General features: G+C 39.2%; 1 protein-coding gene and 1 long non-coding RNA gene across 15 annotated transcripts in view; one reads left to right on the top strand and one right to left on the bottom strand.

Annotated features, from left to right (window-relative positions):
• LRRC8B (leucine rich repeat containing 8 VRAC subunit B) overlaps positions 1–17471 on the bottom strand; it is an 85627-nt gene that overhangs the window by 40458 nt on the left and 27698 nt on the right. For 12 of the 13 annotated variants that reach the window (XR_012035016.1, XR_012035013.1, XR_012035012.1 and 9 more), the window contains exons 2-3: positions 15021–15126; positions 2416–2470 (exon numbers count right to left, since the gene is read on the bottom strand). The gene's annotated coding sequence lies outside the window, so the exon portion shown is untranslated. The remainder of the gene's footprint in view (positions 1–2415; positions 2471–15020; positions 15127–17471) is intronic. The other variant, XM_072834399.1, reaches the window with a different exon arrangement.
• LOC140637925 (uncharacterized) lies at positions 2562–12657 on the top strand. Of its 2 annotated transcripts, none has more exons than XR_012035029.1 (5): positions 2562–2608; positions 4072–8202; positions 9226–9419; positions 10578–10710; positions 11104–12657. It is a non-coding gene; the product is annotated as an uncharacterized lncRNA (long non-coding RNA). The 2 variants fall into 2 exon arrangements; XR_012035030.1 differs by having other exon boundaries at positions 3138–8202.

Below are 17471 nucleotides of genomic sequence, written 5' to 3'. Positions count from 1 at the left end.
CACAGAAGCCACTAGTGGCTACATGATTCTTAGACTAGGTAAACAGAAGGCAACCTCAAAACCTTCTCCAACATCTCTGTTTTTTACAAAAACGTTTTCTTGACTCCCCTTCCCACCACCCACAGTAAGCCCATCATCAAGTAGAGCCAGACTCTGTTCCTGTATAGTCTCTTGTGAACCTACATGCTCTCCGGTCGAACGTCTGGCTGATAGCAGAGATCATCATTCCATTTGCTTCTCCTACTTCTTCCATAGGTGACCTACCTTTCACAAGAGCAGAATCATATGGGCTATTTAATTCAGGAAGAAACCATGGAGATTAGAGTCTAACTCTTTACAAGTAAGGAAACTAAAGCGTAGAGGTGTTTAAATTTCTTCTCTAGGGCAAATTTCCTAATTTGAAAAGAACTGGGATGTTGATAGCATTAATTCTGGCCACCTCACCTAATTAATAATAGGTATTATTATTAAGAAGGCCACCTCGCCTTCTTAATAAAATAAACAGGGCTTTGTAACATGAATTTGCAAATGTAGTCCAGAAAATTTCTATGAAACAATTTTTTAACTATAAATCAAAATGAGAAATTTTTTGTTTTAGCTTTGGGACAGACACACCAGTGTACTCTAGAAATACTGAAAATAGGATTAAGCCACTAGCCTTAACCCTTTCTCTAAAGTTAACATTTAAATGCACTCAATTAGGGAGGCGAGGACTACAAAGGCATACCAAGGAATTATGAGGCCTTGTTTCTAGTTTTGTGGGATTTACAATCCCATTGTGGAGAGAAGACTTGCATAGCTGAAAACACCACCATCTCATGCTGTCACCAGTGCTAAATGGGTGGGATGATGGCTAAACCTAATAACTACTACATTTGATTCTATACAAACAAAATACCCACAGAGAATTGGTGGAACATCAGTGAACAGTAGCATTTCTCAAAGAGAGGTCAGGATTTTAGTCTGTAGGATACCTGCTATGTGCCTGGTGGAGCTCTAAGTGTCCAGGAGATACAGATATGCAAGACAGAAAGATCCCTGTTCTAAGGGACCTCACTAAAGAGGAAGGGAAGAGAGACAACCAAATATATAAACACTATAAAATCACAAATGCCACGAAGAATATAGAGCTCCTTTAGTCAGGAAGGTCTCTTTAGATCTGAATAAAGCCAGCCATACAATGATATTGGGAAGCTCATTCCAAGTAGAAGGAGCAAAAAACTTAGAATGGATGCAGATCAGAAGGGAGGCCACTCAGCTGGGATGTTAGGAGCCTGGAGAAGGCGGAAGAGTGAGAGGGCCTGCAGCCAAAACACAGAGTTTGGATAATAAATAGTCCAGAAGGGATGGAAAAGCCACTGAATGGGCCATAAGTAGAGATGTAGCTGATCTGACATTAGATTTTCTTTTTTAAGATATTTTTTACAGAGAGGAGGGGAAGGGCAGAGGGAAATGGAGAGAGAAGCTTAATCAGACTCTATACAGAGTACAGAGGTCAACACAGGGCATGCAGGCCCACGTAGGGCGTGATCTCATAACCCTCAGATCACGACCTAAGCCAAAACTAAGAGCTTAACTGACTGTGCCACCCAGGCATCCCTGATATTAGCTTTCAAAAATTCATAGTCAACACAATAAATCAGCAGGGATATGTGGATATATTCAAGAAGTCAAAGGATCCATACCTTCATCTATAAAAAGAAGAGTGTTCACAATACACAGAGGATAGACCCAACGTCCTCACCACTGCTTCACCTTGTTTATATATGTTCAGAGCCGGACAGCAGACATACTTTTTGAGACATTTGTCATATTCACAATACTAGCGAGTCATGCTACTTAATAAAGTGTACAAATTAATCATTCATTATGTCAAAGTCAAAAGCTCTGCCACAAAGCTAATTTAAGATTAATCTTCCAAATTATAAAAGATGAATGATATTTGTAGGAAGCAACAGATATAGGGCTTTTGTATTTCTGATTTACGTAATCTGGGAAAGGATGGCCATTGTTTATTTATGGAAACATGGCAAACAAATTCCAGGCATAAAAAACACTATCTTAAACAAAAATCAGAAAAATATAGACATGGAATCATGGAGTCTAAGTCTGTCATAGACATTACATTCCTCAGATCTTTAAGGTTTAGAAAAATGACAAACATCAAACATATGCACACATATACTCTGCAACATACAAGACCAACAAAGGACAAGAAGAGGACATTTTACCAAAATGTATGCAGATTTTTCTATTTATTAACTTGTTTAAAAATATCAAAAGGATTTTATTCAAAACGTCTGTAGGAATAATAATCTCTTTTTTACATACTAAGTATTCAGTATTTGCCCCAAGATACCAATGTAATAATAATTATCTTTACCATGTGTTCACAATTCAGAATGTTAATCTTACCCTATGAATGCTGGTCAACCGGAAACTCTGCAATTAGTTTCTATTTGAAAAATTCCTAAAAAGAAATCATAAACATATTGTTACATTTTATTCATCACAGGATTGCAAGACAAGTTATGCACTTACGTGGTTCTAGGTAAATCTACAGATTTCCAAAATCTGTAACAAATTTATGAAGCATACAACTTAAAAAGTGAGTGCTATTATTCTCTTATCTCTTGTAAAGGTTGTCAATTAACACCCAGGGAGAGACACAAATCACTGTCACATTACACATTTAATGTCATCACCACGGCAATTTATAAGGCATAAAGTATAAACATTAAATTTTTAATTCAGAATGAGATAAGCATTATATCTTAGGCACCCTTATTTTATGAATAATAGAAGAACCCATTGAAAATATCTGTGTTCCATCTAGAAAAAGGGTTGGGAGGCCTGGGGGAAATATCTGGGGTAGTTTCTCTTTCTAGTTTTTTATTGCTGTTTTGTTTTGTTGTTGTTTGCTGGCCTATCTCACACAATTATGCCATTATAAAATTCAATGGCACGATACTTTGCCTCTTATTATTTACCATAGGCTTTCTCAATGTTCTCACAGTTTCTCTAAACAGCATTTTTTATTTTTTTATTTTTTTATTTTTTATTTATATTTATTTATTTATTTATTTATTTATTTATTTATTTATTTATTTTTAAAGATTTTATTTATTTATTCATAGACACAGAGAGAGGCAGAAACACAGGCAGAGGAAGAAGCAGGCTCCATGCAGGGAGCCCGACGTGGGACTCGATCCCGGGTCTCCAGGATCACACCCCAGGCTGCAGGCGGCACCAAACCGCTGCGCCACCAGGGCTGACCTAAACAGCATTTTTTAAAATAGATTGTATTTTTAAGCCATCTCCACACCCAACATGGGGCTTGAACTCACAAGCCTGAAATCAAGAGTAGCATGCTCCACTGGCTGAGCCAGCCAGGCACCCCTCTAAACATCATTTTTGATGGAAGCATAATAGTTCGCACATAGATATATCATAGTTTACAAAATTATTTCCCTATTGAATCTTAAAATTTCCCTTATTACTAATAATACTGTAAACATCCCTGTACTCTGTTTATATGATTCCTTTGCATAGATCTCTAAAAGTGAGAGTAATAGGTCAGAGGGCATAAATATTTTAAGGTCTCTGATGTATAACAACAAATTGTTTCTCAAGAAGGTTATATTATACTAATTTTTTTTCTATAAACAATGTATGAGTAGCATCCAGATATGGGAATCATCATTAGAAAACAAAAACAAGAGGCACCTGGGTGTCTCAGTCAGTTAAGTGTCCACCTTCCACTCAAGTCATGATCCCAGGGTCCTGGGATTGAGCTCTGCATATGGCTCCTTGCTCAGCAGAGTCTGCTTCCCCCTCTCCCTCTGCTGCTCCCCCTGCTTGTGCTTGCTCTCTCTCTTTTTCTCCCTCTCTCTGTCAAGCAAACAAATAAATCTTAAAAACAAAACAAAACAAACAACCTTTGCTAATTGCATTCCAAATTATCTTATTGTTTATTTTGCATTTCTCTGATGGGGTTGAGTTGAATGCTTTTCAACATGTTTTACTAACAAGTTTCATTCTTCTTTTCTACTTAACATTTACCTACACCAGAGGAATATTCTGCTGAGAAGACAGAAGTGTAATGAAAGCTCCCTCATAATGACAAATTGTCATCTCAGAGTGAAGCCACTGCTGTCAAGTGAAAAAACAACAAAATGTAGCTCAGTTTCTTTATCCAGGCTAAAACCCAAATGACTCAAACTAATTTTCGAAACTAGAGCAAAACCTATTGCCTTTCTTCCTCCCCAACAGCAAACAAAAGTACAAGTTAGAAAAAATGAAATGTGAAAATACTAAATGACAATGCTTGTTAGAATAGAATAAATAGTCCATGTGAGGCAGGGAAAACCAGGACTCAACCATCAGGGTAACGCAGACGGGACGCAGGGGCTACCACAGGCTGCAGCGTCAGTGGGTTCTCCAATTGCCATGCTAACAAGTGTTACAAAACTGGCATTACCTACCCCCTCAAAAACATTTTCTCTCCCCACTGGTGGTACAAAAGACATGTTCATTTTCACTTAAAAAGTCAATTCCAAGAGAATCTTAAAAAATCTGGAAGATTTGGAGATGACAAATATAACACTTAGAATTCCCTTTCTCAAAGAAGAGTTCCCTTCAAAAGGTTTCCCAGTGAGGGACATACAAGGGAATATTTCCAAGTGACTGTGGATTAAAGAACAATAGGAGACAATCAACTACGATAGAAAAACAAGAGGCCCCACTGCCTTTTACTTTGAAAATTGAGAAGTCTGGATGCTCTTATTTCCTTCTGGTCAGTAGAGATAGGGGAGATTGAAAAAAATGAACTCCTTTGTAGTTAAGCAAGGAACTGCTCTAAAACTCTGGAGTCTGAGAATGGCTTTACATTTGCATGAATTTGTGTTTTAGTGATGGTTTAAATAAAATCTTGCCCTTTAAGCCGTAGCAAGAAGTCAAGAATTTCTTCTGAGTAACTTGATCTCATTTTGTAAGTCAGATATGGCAAGAATCACTGCAATATCACACTTACTCATCCTGCCTTGAGCAATTCCATAAGTTTAAGGCTTTAGGTTATATAAAATTAAAGTAGCCTATTTCATCAGTTTGAAAAGTTCAAACTAAGAATACCAGATGTACTTAAAAGAGGGACATTTCATTTCCCCATCTGTCCCACCCTGCCATCACTTCCATGAATCACCTCCATGAGCCACCTTGACCTCCCCAGCCTGAATTCACTGCTCCTCCATCTGTGTTCCTATAACATTAACAGTTCTCTCACACTGTTTTGTAGTATATAATAAGTTATTGCCTCAAGTTCCTTGAGCGCTGAGGCAGCATCTTATTTATCTACATTTCTGGGATCTTTCCAGGGCTAGATTAAAAGCCTGGATGTTACGGCAATTTCCATGTACATAGTCATGAATGGGGTGCTGAAAACATCTCTGGAAACTTAACTAGATTAAACAAAAATAGTATCCATCAGAACTCTTCTCGGGAGAGAAATATAGAGAATATGGTTGGAAGGAAAAAGAAAGGGTCTGATGTTTTTCTTCTGGTCAGTTGAGATCCTCAAAATGGGCATAAGGAGAATATGAGGGATTCTTTGGCTACCTCCTTCCCTCTAACATAAGGCTTGGCTTTTCCTCCTAAAAATGTTGTAAACAAATATTTAAAGAATAATAATCTGAAGTGGCATCAAATCATCAGCCTGCTCAGGGTAACAAATTATTAGCCTATCTCTTGTACCCCCATATCTCAATCCTGCCCCTATACCTACCATGAATATTTAGTAAATGATTACTGAGTGAACAAATAATACCAAATCAGATTTTACCACCCAGTTAGGAACCAAGGGTACAGAGGAAGAGTCCCAGCTCTCTGAATGATCTATGAACATAATTGGTACACACACACACACACACACACACACACACACAGTGGGTCTGGAAAGGTGGGAAAACAAAGCAGAGGGGACAGAAACTCTGGCATTTCCATCATCTGGTGACAGGCCCAGAGATTCAGAAGCAGAGGCTGGGCCTTCACCCTTCAGGGAGAATGGAGAAAAACTCATACTCTTCAACTTAGCCATCAAATATGACATCTCGCAAATCTGAACGAGAACTGCTGTCAAATTTAGCATGCCTGGCTGCAATCTAATGACGGTGAGTCACTTTGAATCAGTGATGGATCACTGGATAAATGCCACAGCATTCCTATATGACCTTAATATCTTATCAAATTATGATTTCACCATTGTTTTCTACAAGTTAAAAGTACAATGAGATGGGAATAATGCCAAGACCCGGGGAACTATCAAGGTTTCACCCCAACGAGGATGGTGTGTGTCATGCTGATCTGCGAGCCCTTTCCCTCTTCCCCTTCCCCCAAGACCTTGGGCTCTGGGAAGGTAAGGACATTTCTTGTCTACTCAGGGTCTGCCAGACACAAGGTGCCCTGTAAGTACTGTAATTCCACAATTCTCGGGAGCTATGATCAAGCTGAAAATATTACATGTCTCTGGATGGTTTCAGTCTCCTGAAATCAATAACTTCTGTCAGTGCTCAGCTGTAAAGAATGCTATATCCAGTAGAACATATTCTTAACCCAATGACAAAGATCAAATTGTCATGCACTCAAAATCAGCCTAGTATTTAGGTCGAGTTAACTCCTGACCCTAAAATGTAAAGGTTTAATGTTCACCAAGTATTAAATGACTGCTAAACACAAAAGATGTTTAAAATGAAAGCTGCTACCCCCACTCTACCCCCCAAACAAGTAGTTGTTCCATACTCCATGCTTCCTCAACATTTAGGGAGTCCTGATAGATCTATTATACTGCCACTAAACTGCATCACAAAGAGTGGGTTAGATGCCCTCCTGTCTGTCACTTTGAGCTCTTAGAAGAATACAGGGTACTGGACAGGACCTAACACATGAGACTTTCTTAGTAATAACTGCTAAATTAAAAAGGTAGTCAGGTAGGTGAGGTAGGCATTATGATCTCAGCTCTACAGGTGAGAAAGTTGAGGAATGGAGAAATTAAGAAACTTGCTCAAGCTCACAAAGCGAACCCCAAATTCACACCATCCAGCACTATGAGCCATCTGCTGCACCGCCTCTCCAGTGAACTATATAAAAAGGAGTTTTATATAGAAAGTGGCAGCTCTCTTTTTAAAAAATCTACAAGCTATCTTTTAGAGGAACCAAAAGACACAGTCTAAAAGCTAGATCTATAGAGGTTTTCCAGCTCGTACTCAGTATTCCATCTCGTGAAACAGAATCAACAAATGCTCCCTGCCTCCTGCCTGTCTCTATTATATAATTAAGATTGACACATTAGATAACTAGAGCAAGAGTGCATCCTGTAGGCACAGCCTCTTACAGAGAAACATTCTCCCACCGATATAATAACAAGAGGAATAACTGAAGTTTAATCTATATTTAAATGATATTTTACAAGGCTTTTCTTCTTGGCTTTCCTATTAAAATGTGGCTAAAACAAATTAATACCATATTCCCTACATAGGACATTCTTTCTGAATAACTTAATAAAGAAGTGTCACATGCCTTCAGCAGGTTAGCTACTTTCAATATGTGAGTTACGTTGATAGGCCTAGTTCTTATCATAAAACTCTTATGAATGTTTGAGAAACCTGGAAGGGAGCACAGCAGGATGGTTAAGGTCTGATGGAATTCTAACTTTGTCATTTACCACCTGCTTGATCTCAGATAAGCTAAGTATCAATTTTTTCATCTATAAAACAGAGACAATAGAGTTATTTTAGGAATTAAATGAGATAACTATAAATCAAATGTTTAGCACAGCAGCAGGTACCCAGCAAGCATTCAAAATTGGTAATTTATTAACAGAGTAGCAGTTTTATCTAAAATTAATCCTTTAAAGGTTGGCTTTAAAGTATCCTGTAAGAGAAACCAGAATGGATGTCAGGGGGTTTGGTTTTCCACCAAAATGAGTGATTTCTATGCCAGATTTTACAATATATCACATGACTCCAGTTACTAGAAAGTGTTGTGAAATATAATCATAGCTTATCTCAATTATTTAGCATATTGCCCAGAGGGAAGACAGTGTTGTGAGGCCAAAACAATACACGCTGATGCAAAAATGAGTTACCCCAGGCAAGTGACCCCTACTTCCCGGTGGAGTGCCTGTTTTCCCAGTCAAGCATCATGGTTCAGGTAAGTCAGATATAGCCAATGTCACCCAAGCAAAGCCCATGTTTTACAATTCATAGTTGCACAACAGTGTGCATGAACTTAACGTCACACAACTGTACACTTAAAAATGATTAAGATGTACATTTTAAGTTATATATATTTTATCACAAAAAAACCTATAATCATGTAAAACAAAAACTGTTCTGACTGCTTTAAAATGAACATAAGTGGATTACACAAATTAAATATACAGTGGGCCTCAATGTACTAGAAGGCATACTGACATATAAAAAATGTTTACTGTGTCAAATTTACTTAATCCATAATTCTTAGATTATAATAAATACCATTTAATTATCAATTTTGTTACCTTGAATTAAAAGGATTTGGCTGAAAATAAATAAATAAAAAAAAAAGGATTTGGCTGCATGAGAGAATATGACCCTACTAATTTGTCCAGAAAAAAGCATAGATTTTCTTTTATACTAGAGAAATAAGCTATATATGAAGCTAACATATTCAAAAATCTTCTAGTGACCATCTAGGTAAGCACACATATGAGATCTTTTTTTTCTCCATAAAATAACCATGGAAGCATCCACATGTTTGTAAAAATCACCAATAACTTTATATTGGTTGAAAAGTATTTGAGCCTCTTATTAATCTTCTTTTATTAAGAGGTCAATCTAACAGAAGGCAGCAAGGGAGGCCTGGGGAGAGGGACAGATGGGGAGAGTAGAGGGAGGTTGGTGATAATGTGGAGAGATTGTGTGTTGGGAAGTAGTTCAAGAAAAACAATCATAACCCTTTGCATTAGTGACAGCAGACATACTTACTGGGCACTTAACACTCATCAATCAATCAATCAATTTCTGAGATTCTCATAATTATGAACTCATTCTTTGTAGGATTGACTTGTTACTTTTTTGGGCCTGGATATATAGGGTGGAAATGACCATCCAAGGCACAAGAGGGTAGAGGTAATGATCCATATCAAATGAGAGCTAATTTAATAAAAGAAATCACTGCTCTGCCTCTCTGTAGGGCTATTCTGGAGGAGGATGAGGGAATTACAGGAATGAGACTGGATGTTTAAATGAAGGAAAGTAACCATCACAGTGGCATAGGGAAGAATCAAGACTACGAGGCAGCATGGCTTAACAGGAAGAAACTGACTAGGTGTCAGGAGACTCAATTTCTACTTCCTGCTTTCCACCAATCTGACAGCATAATGTTGAGTAAGTCACCTCACCTCATTTGACCTGACTTTCCTTACTTGTCACATTGGAGGGAAAGCCAAATGATAGATAGACCCTCTACTTCCAACATTCCACTGTCCTCTGAGTTGATTAATTGCAGCTGGATCTGGGGGACATTTAATCTGAAAAGGCTCCTCTGGAGTGGCAAGAATTGATCAGGGCTTTAAAAAGAAAATGGTGACAGCACCAAGGAAAACATGAACTCAAAGACAAACAGTATAGGTTTTCTTAGAAAGAGAGCAATGAATGGTCTAGGATTGGTAACTAATAAGTCAGTCTTGCTAAAAAGAGTCAAAGTGAGTCATAGCAAGAAAAGAAGGTTGTTGGGTCAAGCATAGTAACAAAAGCACTGATATTAATTGAAGGTAAAAAAGTAACTTGGAACCACGCAAGGGTCCTAATACAAACCCATCCCTGAAGCCCTGGGGTTCATCAGGATTCAGTCCTTGGCCAGTAGCTTCTCTGCTCATGCATATGTGTTTCTCAAGTGACATACTCTACTCTAAAGGATCATCCATCACCACTATGTAGGTGATCCCCAAAACAACATAGTGAGCCCTGCTCTCTAACTCTGAGCCTCAGAATCACCTCCCTAACACCTTCCCGGCTATCCATTGAGAGGTGTGGAAGCAACTCACACTCAGTATGTCCCAAACTAAATCCACCGTTCCTGCTCACACCCACACCACACCAACTTTTTTTTTTGGATCGCCGAATGTTGGTAGCAACAAGACTGACAGCTGAATGATGCTGAAGGTTGACAGCAACATCAACGGCCCCCAAACCTTCTTTCCTTCGATTCCCTCAAACATACCAGTTCTTTTCTTTAACTAACCCCTTCTGCATCCCTACTCCCACTGTCTTGGGTAGAGCCTGCTGGATCTTTGGGGAAGACAACTGAAATGTTTCCTTTCTTGTCTTCCTTGGTCCCGTTTTTAAATTGCAGTCAGAGAGTTCTTTCTAAAACATATCAAACCCTCTTGATTTGTTTTTTTTGTTTTGTTTTTGTGTGTGTGATTATAAAGTCAAAATAATATCACAGGGAGGGGTCCGGGGGCTTGGTAATGAAACGTGATGGGAACAAATACTACCCAGCTTCTCTTGCCATCTTCTTGGCTCTTGCTATTTCCTTCCCAGGAACACTAGGGCTTGACTCCAAAAGGCTGGGCAGATGGGTCATATATCCTGTGATCATCAATCACTTGAGAATAGCTGGACTAGGAAGAAAGGATGCTTCATCCTATGGCTCACTGTGGGCATTCATTCAAAGGTTAGCTGTACCCTGCTGCACCCCACCCTCCAAGTCCAGCTCAGGATGCCTGTGTCATGGATTCTGATACAGTTGAGACTAATGCTATGAGAAGGGATTTTTAAAGCCTTTAGCTCTGTTTCTATCTACATGTTACTGGCATCTATGCTCCCAGATACTGGGCATTTTTACAGAAGTTTTCTTCTCCTCGGTCAGCAGCAGTCATTGTTATGACAGTCAATTCTGTCAATATAGAGTGATTGCTCCTCCTGCTGACATGCTGCTTTGTAAATATTCTAGAGTGACGTTAGGTAAATGCAAACTGCCCAATTCTTACTTATCTCCTGTTCCCCCCAACTCTGGGCCCATTGCTGATCATGTGAAGCCTCACTTCTCCATTCTCCCCACAAGCAGGAATTAGAGGCAGAGGCTGGTTTTCCATGGCTGCAGTGTGGAAAATGTGTACTTTGAGTCCGCGGCCTGTGTCCACCACCATCTTTATGGGCTGAAGCAAATCAACTCATCCAACCCAGGCCTCCAGTCCTTGCCTTTACAATATGGACAATCATTTAGGCTGCAAGGGTTGATACTGGTGATGAAATAAATATTGTGAAAGTACTCTGGAACCATGAAAGTAGCACATAAATATAAGGGTGAGCTCTTATAAAGAATGCCAATTTTTTCTCTTTTTTTGCCAGTAATTTTTAAAAAGGATACCTTTAGCCTTGGAACATTATCTTAAATCGAAACAAAACAACCCATGAAGTGAGCTTAATTTATTCCATTTTGGTTCCAAGGAAACAAAACAGCGAGTGTTACAAGGTCCCTGACACTTCCTAACACTTAAGTCCCACTACAAAAGTCAAAAGGAATTTTTCCAAAAGGCCCAGGGGTCCAGGTAGAAATATGTAGCCCAAACATAGAATTGTACAGTGAGAAGAAGGTAACAACAGAAGTAGAAAATTCTTTTCCAAATCAACCTTGCAATAATGGGCTCATAGTAGACCATTTATAATTCAGTCAATTGGAAAAAGAAAAGAAGAGATAACACAACACCTACAACCTCTGGCTCACAGTACCAATGGAGTGCAGCCATGCCTATCTGCCCAGCCCAGAGGCCTTTGAAAACATTCCAGTCAGCTGACACTGCTTATCTCTTCCCTGGAAGGTGTGGGAAGAGTGAAACATCCAGCAAGAGTATTAACAGAGAAACAGGTCAGTTTCGAAAGAGCAAGCTCTTATGGCATCTATGTTTCATGTAAAAAGTCCACGCTCCTCTTGGTGTTAAACCGGTACTTCATGTTTATAACCTGGGTATGGCTCCTGGTAGTCAAAATCACTGATTTCCATTTGCTCCTCTGCTGGAGCAGAAAAATGTCTGGTTTACATTTAGAGTAAACATGGTGAGATGTCCTTTTTTCTGACACCATATGGGTGCCCTACCATGCAGTCCTATTCTGACCCAACCTCGAGTTAGCGTGACACTGCATGAGTGTAAGGGCTCAGCCACACAAGATTCCCCCCCCCTTCAGATGCCAGTCATAAGTCTCAGGACCCAGACAACCACCCCACCCCACCCCCCGCTTCTGTCTGACTTAGTTATCAATCTAAGGGTTCCCATGGATCCCATTAACGCCTGCCTTATGTTTGATAATTCACTTGAGTGACTCACAGAACTCAGGAAAACACTTACAAACCAGCAGGTTATTACAAAGGATACAACCCAGGAATAGCCAAATGGAAGAGATGCCTAGGGCATGGTATTTGGGGGTAGTCTTGGTGGGGGCCCGGGATGTGGGTGTGGAGCTGCCCATGCCCAATCTGAACATGTCACTCTCCCAAGCACTCTCTATGTCTCCCCATAGACATAGGCATGGTCGATTAAATTACTGGCCATCGATAATTAAAAATCTCCAACCCTTCCCCCCTCCCCAGAGGTTGGGGATAGATGGAAAGTTCCAATCCTCTAGTTACATAGTTGGTGACTAGCCCCTAACCTGAAGCTCTCTCTGGGCTCAGCCTGAGTCACCTCATTAGCATAAATTCAGGTATGGCGGAGAGGGGCTTGTTATGAGTAACAAAAGATGCTCCTAACAAGAAATTTCAAGGGTTTTTAAGCTCTGTGCCAGGAGCCCAGGGCAAAGACCACATGCACATTGTACCACTTGTAGTACAGAACTCCATAAGAACAGTCACAAAAGCCTTATTCTCATTCAAAATAGTTGCAATTGAAAGAGTACAAAGCAGTTGACTTAGAAGGTCAAACTCCCTCTCAAGGCCCAACCTGGAGAGTCAGAGAGTTGTTTAAGCCACTGGCTTCCTGAGTCAAAGACTTACATTCTTCCTAAGGAAAGCCTGCCCTGACCACTCTGACCAAGCCCATCACGATGAGCTCTTTTAGTTTTCTATCCCTTGCTTTCACAGGGCTCATCACACACCTTCATACAATTGTTTAATTAAAAGTTTATTTCTATCACATTATGACATCTGGTTTACATGTCTCATGCTGTGTCTCCCTGTGTCCCCATAGGCAAAAGCCGCTATTAAACATTAAGTGAATGGATAAAAGAATTAAGATTAGACCCCTTAGCTTGGAGCAAAGACTACAGCAACTTCCTACAATCACTACATCATCATGTCTTCAATTCTCCAAATTCTGCTTGACATGTAAAGACTCTTGAATCATTTAGCAGATCCAAGCCCTAACAGCAAAGATGAAAGATTTAGCTCAGCCATGGCATTAAGAATAATTTCAGTCCACTCAAGGCATACTGAAGTGAGGGAGTAAGGTTAGGCTTCCAAAAGAACCCACAAATAAGTAGTAGGAATTGGGTAGAATGTCCACACTGCAAAGGTGACAGAGAGTGTTTCTGCACAGTGGGCTTGGCTTTGGGCTTCAGAACTCGGCAGGGTTCTGGAGCTTCATTTGGTGTTAGCAGAGGAGAGAAGCCATGTTCCCTCTGGGAATTTAAGAAATTTGATGGCTTCTCAGGAAACAGAAGTCACATTCCCCATCTGGAAGTTTAACACATGACTTCTAAATCAGGGTGGGGCTTTTCCTGGCTCAATGACAAATTCAGCTGCATTAAGTAGCACAATCTCTGGGTTAGTGACCTAAGTTTCTCCTTTGTACACAGCAAATGAATCTACAGTTATTTCTTAGCAACCAAACTTGAAAGGCAGAGAGATTGTGCCAAGAAAGCTAATGGTGTTTTTTTTTTCCTAAGTCCTTTTTTCTTTCCCTTACCACACACAAGAAATAATATTTTTCCATTCATATTTGACAACACCATCTGTTTTTATTGTGGAAAGTCTTACCCACTCAAGGAAGGCGACAACATAGCTAGTTGAACGGATGTAGAAATAAAGAGGACCCTATGTACCACCAACTTTGTCATGGCAAGAGATGTCATCATCTCTTGCATCCACTCTGACACTAGGTGTACTCGACAATCATGACCTCGCCTTTGCAAAGGTGCAAAGCATCATTCCAAATGTTGCAGGGAACAGAAGGGTGTGTCAACCTCAGACCAGATCCTCAAAAGGACCTTTTGCTTTAGTGAAATAAAGCATGAATACAAAAAAGCTCAAATGGATTACAGTTGCATCTTAGGGCAATATACAACGAAGGTATAACAGTTACTGCATAGGAGTTATGAGTGGGCCAAGAAAGATGCATAAGATTTATAAAGATGGGAGGTGAAGGGATAAGAGGTTGAAGGGATGAGAATTAATAATAGGGCACATAGTATTTTATGTAGAGGAATGGAGGAACAAATCAAGAAGCTCAGAGGATGCCAAGGTAAATTTTAGAAGTTAGTGTAGAGACATATACAGATGGAGTGGAATTTCTGAGACAGAAATAAAGGAGATAAGTAGATTAGGGTCAAATAATAAAGAAAGTCTCAAATGTCAGGCTAAGAACTTTTCAAGGATAGCTCAGGTCTTATTAGTGCATAACAAGCACCTGAGAAATGACTGTTCCAGGATCACTTTATATCAGTTTAATTTCACTTTTAGAATTAATCACCAAATAATTTTTATGAGAGCGGAAAGTAATTTAGATTTGATCATATAACCAGTAGGAACCATTGATGGTATCGGAGCAGAAGAATGATGGAAAAAAATACATTTAAAAGCATATTAGTGTGTATTGGTGAAAATTAATTTGAAAGCATCAGGAAGACTTCATTGCAGGGAGTTGACAATAAGACCAGGAGGCCTACTTCTATATTAAGGTATTATCATAAAATAAAACATAAATGGCTGTAAAAGTAAAATCTCAAGTAGAAAAACAGTTATGCTTAAAACAATTAAACTTGCAGGAGCACCTGAGGGGCTGGGTCGGTTAAGCATCCGACTCTTGATCTCAGCTCAGGTCTTGATCTCGAGGTTGAGTGTTCAAGCCCCACGTGGGCTCCATGCTGGGTGTCGAGCCTACTTAAAAAAAATTTAAACTTTCAGATTAGTCAGTCAAATGATGTATCTGGACAAAACAATTTGATTTTGAGTGAGCATACTTTTTTCCTGCTTCACTGATGTTTTTAAAAGAGAAATAGATTTGATCAGCTTTAAAACAAAACAAAACACTAGATGGTACCTGAATACTCTGGTGAAATTAGATGCTTTGGGGTAAAAATATCACTTTGAGAATTAATAGCCAAAAACTTCATGCTATGCTATATATAACACACAAAAACAGTCATTTAAAAAAAAAAACACAAAAAATGGTGCCAGACAGACTAGTGGACATATGAAACACACCATAAGTAAGCCATCAGTTTAAGAATATGCTGGGCCCTTCTGGAAAAATCCTTAGGCAGTATGTCACTCACCATACAATCAAGCCTCTGCTTAAAATCAAGTTACAATTACTCTAATTATGGGCCGACATTTCATTGGTTTCACAACTGGTACCTAATCAAACAGTTCTGTAGACCACTCACCACAAGGTAACTTAATTAACTTCCATGCCAAAGGTTTTTTTGGTTTTTGTTGTTGTTGTTTCTTAAGTTTTCTTTGGGCAACCGATTTCCCAGTTCAGGCGTCAGAAATCTTACTATAAAAATTACTACATGAACTAAATCAAAATCAAATCCAAATGCTTTCATCCATTACAAAACAATATTCTTCTTTCATAAACACTTTATTTAAATATTTCCCAGCAACAACAGGCTTGTGTGGACAAACCAGGAAGTGAAACCAAGTATGATCACATTGTGAAAGCCGAGTAAAATGAAAGAATACATTAGAATTAGCTGAGGCACTATTAAAATTTCATTTGAAAGTCCATTCCTTTGGAAACTTCAATTTAATTAAAGCAGCAATAAGAAGAATTTCAAAAGCATAAGTCTTCATTTTGTTGTTTGGCAATTTCCCCAATATTCTATGCAAATATCTTGTCCTGCAGCCAGGCTGGATCATCTGAAATGTGAGCACTCGCCCAGCCCGCCTGGTGAGTGGAGAACACAGTTAAGCTAGCATTTTCCACGCCACTAAATCTATTCTGAAACAAAACAATCACAAATCCTTAATGACTTGCTTTGGAGAAATACACAATTTACTTCTAAGGTAACAAGCAAATCCCACCTCTCCTAATTGTTTTGCTGTAGTTCCTATCATTCCCTTATCCTCCACAAATTGTGAATTCCCTGAAAACAGGAACTGTATTTTGCTGTTTGATTAGTTTGTTTTTCAACTGAGTACTAAGACTTGGTGATCCAGGCATAGTAAGAGTTACAACGATAGTGTTATCCAATAAGAGTTGTCAGTTTAGATTTTCCTTCAAAGGTGGACACTAAGCAGAATCGTAAACTCCTGCACTCCACTTCCATGCCTCTTGTGCCTAGGAAATTGCCTGTGGGAGAGGGGCTAGAAAATACTGATGCAAAAATGAGTTATTTGCTGATTGTTATTCCTTATGCTTATTAATTTAAATATGATTTAAATAACTTTACTATTATAATGCAAATTTTATGGACGTTTCTTAGTAATTGAAATAAATAAGGTAGTTCCCGGAAGTACCTATGGCTTTATCAAGTGTTTAGGCACCCCCGTCACTGCACAAACACGTTGCAAATGTGACTATCAGCGCTACTCTGCAGACAAAACAGACACACACTCCTGCTACATGTGACAATGAGATTTAGGGGTGCCTGGGTGGCTCCATGGTTTAGTGCCTGCCTTCGGCCCAGGGCGTGATCCTGTAGACCTGGGATCGAGTCCCACATCGGGCTCCCTGCATGGAGCCTGCTTCTCCCTCTGCCTGTGTCTCTGCCTCTCTCTCTCTCTCTCTCTGTGTCTCTCATGAATAAATAAATAAATATCTTTAAAAAAAAATTTAAAGGGAAAGAGAAATGTGAATAATTACGAGGAGTGATAGACAAATCCACTGACATACGTATGCATATAAACATACTGTGTGTTCACATGGATATGTAACAGTGGGAAAAGTATGTGGGTAAGTGAATTCAACAAACAGTAGAAAGCTTATTCTGTGCAAGAATGGTTACTCTTAAGAAAATGAGGCAACTCTATTGTTGAGGTATAAAAAGGTTGCAGAGACTGCCTAGGAGTTGAATCCTAAGCTTACCCATGGACCCATGAAAGAAGTCAATACTGAGGCAAGCCTGTTCCCTAGATGGGCTCTTTCTCTCTTAGCACCTTTTCTTCCTGTTACTCTCTCACTCTCTGTATCAAATACTATCCTTTCCTATAGTGCCTGAAACTTTACACTTTTATACATCGGATTCTCTTGATAGGGGAAAACTTATTAAATGTTT

Source organism: Canis lupus, chromosome 8 (genome assembly GCF_048164855.1).
Source record: "Canis lupus baileyi chromosome 8, mCanLup2.hap1, whole genome shotgun sequence".
Taxonomy (NCBI): domain Eukaryota; kingdom Metazoa; phylum Chordata; class Mammalia; order Carnivora; family Canidae; genus Canis; species Canis lupus.
The sequence above is the reverse complement of the archived record's forward strand: the minus strand, read 5'-3'. Positions and strand labels throughout refer to the sequence as shown.